Raw genomic sequence first — 7644 nt, forward strand, 5'->3', positions numbered from 1 at the left:
ATTCAAACCACCAACTTTTTGGTTCTCAGCTGGGCACTTTCTCTATTGTGCCACCAAGACTCCTTGAATGTAAAAGCTGATGTTAAATGCCATCAAATTGGTTCAGACTCATAGCAACCCTGCATAGGGTTTCCAAGGAGTGACTGATAGGTTTCAGCTGCCGACCTTTTAGTTAGCAGTCCAGCACTTATCCTGCAGCGCCACACCAGGACTCCTGAATGCAATATGTTGTTGTTGTTAAGTGTTGTAGAGTCAGTTCTGACTCATAGTGACCATGTATAGGGTTTCCAAGGAGCGGCTGGTGAATTTGAACCACCAACCTTGTGGTTCAAACCAACCTTGTGATCCAGTGCTTATCCCACAGTGCCACACTGAATGTAATATAATGACTCTGAATGTAATATAATGACTATAAAAATATGCCCTGATGTTAATATCATTTCTTATCCTTTGAGTTCTAATATGGTTAAGAAGTAGAGAAAATTCATGTCGAAAATTTCTCAAGTAAGAAAAGATGGGAAATAAAAGCATGCATAAAATTTACAACACAGATATGATTGGAGACCATACAGCAAATGTAGAGAACCACTTGGAGAGACCCCTATAAAGGTGAATACAATGCAGTGCTAAGCAAGAAGTCAACGAAGAGTGACAGAAGTGTCAGAAGTGTTCCAATGAGGCCACAAAAACCATTAGATGAATCTGCCATTCTAGAATGCCTTAAGGTGAGATTAAAGAATTGTAGTCAACTGTTGCTCATTTGGGTTAAATGGAATACTCAGGATTCCTGAAAATTTTCAATCCAATTATTATTTCAGTTGGTCAAATCTTTTCAATCAAGTCAGAGAATATTGAGAAAATGATATCACACTTATCCTTAAAACTTAGCTCCCAGTTTAGTTGTTGTTGGTAAGTGCCATTAGACCACTGGACTAATTGTTTCCAAACATCTTCAATTTTCATCACTCTTCTTTCCTCCACACAAAGAGACACCAATAGTTGCACCTTAGATTGCTGCTCACAAGCTTTTAAGATGCCATTCCTAGTCACAAAAGGCAAGATGTGGAACATTGTGGTCTATGTTATGCCAGTTAACCGTGGTGTCTCCTGAGAGCATGGTCTTAAGCCCCCAGGCCAAGCAGCTCACTCCCTCAAGGTGTTTGGTAAAGTCTAAGAAGTTTTCATAATTTTGCTCCTTGCATATTCTACCACAAGGTGCCCTGGTAGCATAGTGGGTTATGAGTTGGGCTGCTAACTACAAAATCAGCTGTTTGAATCCACCAGATGCTTCATGGGAGAAAGATGAGGCTTTCTGATCCTGTAAAGATTTACAGCCTAAGAAACCTCATATAAGTTTGCTATGAGTCAGAACCAACTCCCCAGCACACAGCACCATGCGCTACCACATTCATGGATATGGTTGCAGCAAAGGTCAATATCCATATACAAATATCCTCTATCAGACCTTCATGTATTTATGGGTGTACTCCCACTCTTTTTCCCACACCCATTCAGGCTACATGTCTCTCGTGCTTAGGACACCTGGTCAGAAAGGACCTGTCCCTGCAGAAGCAAATCATGCTTGGTAAAGTGAAGGATCATCAAAAAAGAAGAAGATCCCCAATGAGATGGATTGACACAGTGCAGCAACAAAGGACTCAAAATAGCAATTGTGAGGAAGGGGCCAGACCAGGCAGTGTTTCCTCCTGTTGTATATTGGGTCGCTATGAGTTAGAACTGACTCAATGACATCTAACAACACAACATGAGTCAGAATCCACTTGATGGCCGTGGGTCTTTTGGGTTCTTTTAATGATGTTCTGTCCTTTCTTCTACCACTCATCTGTTAGCTTGTTGTACTGTGGTAACTTGTGTGTTGCTGTGATGCTGGAAGCTATGCCACCAGGAGTTTAAACACCAGCAGGGTCACCAATGGTGGACAGGTTTCCGTGGCGCTTCCAGATTAAGACAGACTAAGAAAAAGGAGAGGCAAAGCCGACTATGGAACAGACCATCAATTGCTCATATGCAACCTCAGACTGAAGCTGAAGAAAATTACAAACAACCCCACTCCAGGAGAGTCAAATACAACCTTGGATACATTCCACCTGAATTTAGAGACCATCTCAAGAACAGAGTTGATGCATTCAACATTAATGACTGAGGACCAGAAAAGTTGTAGGATGTCATCAAGAACATCATACATGAAGAAAGCAAAGGGTTGCACTCACTTTGGCAGCACATACTAAAATCAGAATGATGCAGAGAAGATTAAAATGGCCCCTGTGAAGGATGACACGAAAATTCATGAAACATTCCATATTTTTCTTGAAACAAAAAACAAAACTCCCACCACAAAAAAATAGATAGGAAAGAAAAAAGACACTCCCACACACATACAAAAAGTAAAGGATTATTAAAAAGCAAGGAAAGACCAAAATGGATGGCCGAAGAGACTCTGAAACTTGTTCTTAAACCTGTTGTTGTTGTTGTTAAGTGCCATCTGTCAAGTTGGTTCCAATTCATAGCAACCCTGTACAGGAGCGGCTGGTGAGTTCAAACCACTGACCTTGTGGTTTAAACCAATCTTTTGATCTAGTGCATTATCGTGTAGCACCACACCAGGCTCTTAAACACAGAGAAGTGAAATCGACTGAAAAAAATGAAAAAGTAAAAGAACTGAATAGAAAATCTCAAAGGGCAGCTCAAGCAGACCAAGTCAAGTATTATAATGAATGAATTGTGCAAAGACTTGGAGTTAGAAAACCAAAAGGAAGAACACATTCAGTATGTCTCAAGGAGAAAAAGCTGAAGAAAAAAATCATGTCTCAACTTGCAATTTTGAAGGATTCTCTGAGCAAAATATTGACTGACACAGGAAGCATCAAAAGAAGATGGACGGAATACATAGATTCACTGTACCAAAAAGAATTGATGGATGTTCAGCCATTTCAAGAGGTACCATATAATAAGAAAGAAGAAGTCCTACCTGCACTGTAGGCATTGCCAAAAAGCAGGCCTCCAGGAATTGACAGCATACAAATGGAAATGTTTCAACAAACTAAAGCAGTGCTGGAGGCACTCAATCATCAGTCATCTATGTCAAGGAATTTGAAAGACAATTACTTTGTCAACTGTTTGGAAAAGATCCATATTTGTGCCCATTCTAAAAGAAAGGTGACCCAATAGAATATGGAAAACATTGAACAGAGTCATTAATATCACATGCAAGTAAAATGTTGCTGAAGACAATTCAAGAATGGTTGCAGAATACTTCTAAAGAAAGCTGTCAGGCAGAAATTCAAGCAGATTCAGAAGAGGGCATGGAACTAAGGGTATCATTGCTGATATCAGATGAATCTTGGGTGAAAACAAAGAATACCAGAAAGATTTTTACTTGTGATTTATTTTATGATCAACTGTGTGGATCATGACAAGTTATGGATAACATTGCAGAGAATGGATATTTTAGAACACTTCACTGTGCTCATGAGGAAGTTGCACATACACAAAAAGGTAGTCCTTCAAACAGAACAAGGGATATTGAATGGTCTAAAATCAGGAAAGGTATGTGCTAAGGTTGTATCCTTTCACCCTGCCTACTCAGTCTGTATGCTGAGCAAATAATCTGAGAAATTGGATTATATGAAGAAGACTGTGGCATCAGGATTGGAGGAAGACTCATTAACAACCTATGCAGATGACATAACTTTGCTTGCTAGAAGTGAAGAGGATTTAAAATACATACTGATGCAAATCAAAGATTACAGCCTTCAGTATCATATCCATCTAAATGTAAAGAAAACAAAAATCCTCACAATTAGACCAGTAAATAACATCATGACAAATAGAGAGGAGACTGAAGTTGTCAGACTTCATTTTGTTTGGATCAACACTCTTGGATGTAGCAGTAAAGAAATTAAAGTATGTTCCCACTAGAAAGGACAAGTAACACCAGCCTGGAACAGCTAGAGTGACAGAAGATACGTCTTCAAAGATCATCAGGAAAAACCCAAAACAAAAATGGCAGTATGACTGGCTACTACAAGAATAAACAAGTTGTTCGCTGGGAAGCCACCAAGGCAAGCAATCAAGTTCCTTCAGGACAAAACCCCCTTTAAGACTGGAACTCAAAGGGAACACATGAGCAGGCATGTAAGCTTGCTGGTGCCCATGTTGGTCTGCTAGTGAGTGGAAGAGGAGAAAAGGCAGCAATGAAGAAAGAGCTGAGTTCAACCACATTCCACAGACTCCTGTTGACCTGGAGGTGAGAGAGAGAAGAGGAAGGGCTGGTTGGTCCAAAGTGTGGTGAGACCTGGGGACACCTGAGCCTATGGACAAGGACATAGCCCCAGAGGGCTAGAGCTGAGAGTGAAACATCCAGCTGATATGAAGTGAGAGGAGTCACACAAGAACACCCAAAGTTGCAGATAGCATCCATTTGACCTAGCCTTGATGGCTTGATAATCAGAACTCGACTACAGAAAGATAAAAGCAAAAAAAGAACAAAACAATTTTTCATAAAGGAAACAAGAGTAAATTGCTACAATCTGATGAACCTGACCTATACTCATGGAGGTAGTAACTCTAAATACCAACGGGCACACATCAAGCATCCATGCTGTCCCCTCTGTACACAGGGTAGATAGGGATGGGCAACTTAGACACAGGTTACCTAAAATGAGAGGGCAATAAAGGCATGAAGTGACTGGCTTATAAGGTTTCAAGGAGGGGGAGCTTAGTTTCATAGTGTGTGGGAAAAGAAAGAGTCCATGCTGAATGGTTTTCATCTTGTCTAGAGGGATCTGGTTAAAAGAGATGGGGTGGTACTGGTACAATGAAAGATACATTGAACAATGGAACAGAATCGAGAATCCAGGAATTAACCCATCCACATACAGCCAACTGATTTTTTCACAAAGTAACTAAATATATTGCATGGGCCACCTTCTGTTACCAAAGCTGCTCACAAGAGTTCAAGATGGTGATGCTGCATCTGGTCATTGTTCTTCAGTTAGTCTCCTTCTGTCATTGGCCCTGCTCAGCTTCTCTTCTCCTCCTAGGAAGGACTTACTTCACTTCTCTAACCTTTTGTTTGAAGTTCAAGGTTCTAGAATTTTCCTCTGTGTCTATTTCATTTGGTTTCATTGAGGAGCATATATGTAGTGCGTCCACCTAGTCTGCCATCTTGTCAGAAGTCCAATGATGCTCAGAAATGGAATTTTTGAAATTTGAAATGAAGTCAAACAAAAATAAAATCTATTGTGGAAATTAGAGTTTATTTTATGAGTGTGACAGAAACCACAAAGGGAATTAAAATTGGAAATAGAAAATCAATCTGTCTCAACAAACTAGAAATTAGCATATCTCCGTAGGCACAGAAATTGTGAAGGCTGTACTGTGTCTGTGGATCTGGCCTGGTTGCACTAGAGCTGGTTTATAGATTATGATATGATACAGGGGATAAGAGTGTTGTTTGTACCTTCAGACTTTCCAGAGCCCAGTCATTTTTGTTAAGGAATTCGTAGATTTAAGTAAATGTTAATCAAGTTTTTAGTGAGTAGAGTCTTTAAATTTAAGGAGTATTTAAAATGCAGATAGATTTAAAATACATTTCTAGTTGTTGTTGTTAAGTGCTGTTGAGTTGATTCCGACCTACAGTGACCCTGTATGTGGTTTCCAAGGAGCAACTGGTGAGCTTGAACCGCTGACTTTGCAGTTCAAATGGCTTTGCAGTCTGGTGCATTAACCCACAGTGCCACACCAGGATTCCATTTCTAGTAGAGGGAAGCAAACTGATTTCCAATGCAAATGTTGAAAAGATAAAAGTTCTTTTATCTAGGAATGAGACGTAACTTATAAGGTGGTGGCATGTTGACAAGCCCCTTAACAAGGGGTTTAACAGTTAGTTCCTTTGGTTCAACCAGGGGCTTCAAGGAGAAGTTCTGCAGAATGGTGGTGAAGATCAGAAACAGCTCCATGCGGGCCAGGCTTTCTCCAGCACAGACCCGCTTTCCTGGAAAGAGGAAACATTTCATTAGCTTGTTCCATGTTCCAACAGTGTGTACCCTCCAAAACTACTGGAAACACTAATCAGAACTAAAAAAATGCTGGAGGACAATGAGCTGGTAAAGTTTTTCTAGAGGGATATTTGGCAATACATATCAAACTCTAAAGAAGTTAACACTACTTAATTCAGTGATCCTCCTTCTGGGAATTTCTCTGCAGGAAATAGAGATTTATCTATGAGGATATCATTTGCATTCATTATTTAGGATACCAATGAATTAGGTGAAGCCTACACATCCATCAGTAATGGATTCATTTAAAAAATCCTTGTGCATTTGTCATACAATACAACCTAAAAATGTTTAAATGGAAGAATATTTAATAAAATGGGCAATTTTGTAATCACACTACATTAAGTACAGGCACTTTATCAGATAGATTTTGCAGAATGAATGAAATTTTTTAAATTAGATTTTGTTTTAAAAATATATATATCTAAACATATATATGCATATAAACAATTATGTTAAGTATTTTACATAGTAAAATATTAAGAGTGATCCTCTTTGTAGTGTGAGACTGCAGATAATTTTTTTTCTGTGTTTTCCATTATTTTCTGCTTAATATGTATTATCTCTGTAATTTGAAACAAAACCTTGTCATTTTTTTAAAATAATGAAATGAGCAGTAGAGAATAACAAGGAAAAACAATGTGTGCCACCAATCATACAAAAATTGTCTTTATGAGAAACAGTGAGTGGAAGCGAACTAGCTCTTGTGCAGAGGCAAGGGTACGTGGAATTCTGAACTTTCAAGAGGAAGAAGGATGAAGTGCCCAAGTCTCTTTGATGGACTTTGGCTCTAAGAAGCAGAAACTTAGTAACAATTAAGTGACTTTTTTGTTGTTGTTTTCTTGCTTTTTGTCAGAAAAGTCAATTTTACAAAGGAGAGATCAGCAGACAAAAGTTTGCAAAGGTAGGTTCCTTTATCCTCTAGTAATATGTACCATCTGAATTGGACTGACTTATTTTTGTTTCTTTAAAACAGTTATTAGCAGTAGCCTTGTTGGTGTAGTGGATTATGTATTGGGCTGCTAACTGCAAGGTCAACAGTCCAAATACACCAGCCCTGTAGGTTAAAGATGAGGCTTTCTGCTCCCATGAAGGTATACAGTCTTGGAAACCCTATACAAGGTCGATATGAGTCAGAGCCAACTTAACAGCACTTAGTAACAACAAATGACTACTAAGTTCAATCACCAAACCACAAAATAGTCACTGGGTAACTTATCTGATCCTATTGGGTTCTATCTAAATTTGGATTGTTGTTGTTGTTAAGTACCGTGGAGTTGGTTCTAACTACTTGTAGTGACCCTATATAGGGTTTCCAAGGAGCGACTGGTGAGTTCAAACCACTGACCTTGTGGTTCAAACTGACTTTTGGTCCAGAGCTTATCCTGCAGAACCATAAAATGAGAGGATTTGCTACCAGCAGACTACTTAGTGTTGTAATCAATTCAGTGTATTAAAAATTGTCCAGAACAAGCAAGTTGCTCATCCAGGAGACATCAAGGCAAGGGGTCAGTTCCCCTCAGAACAAACCCCCTTCCAAGACTAAGACTCAATGGGAATACAC

General features: G+C 39.2%; 1 pseudogene; it reads right to left on the reverse strand.

Annotated features, from left to right (window-relative positions):
• Positions 1 to 5777: 5777 nt before the first annotated feature.
• LOC102823745 overlaps positions 5778 to 7644 on the reverse strand; it is a 37789-nt pseudogene continuing 35922 nt past the window's right edge.

This window comes from Chrysochloris asiatica, unplaced genomic scaffold (genome assembly GCF_000296735.1).
Source record: "Chrysochloris asiatica unplaced genomic scaffold, ChrAsi1.0 scaffold00003, whole genome shotgun sequence".
In the NCBI taxonomy this organism is placed as follows: domain Eukaryota; kingdom Metazoa; phylum Chordata; class Mammalia; order Afrosoricida; family Chrysochloridae; genus Chrysochloris; species Chrysochloris asiatica.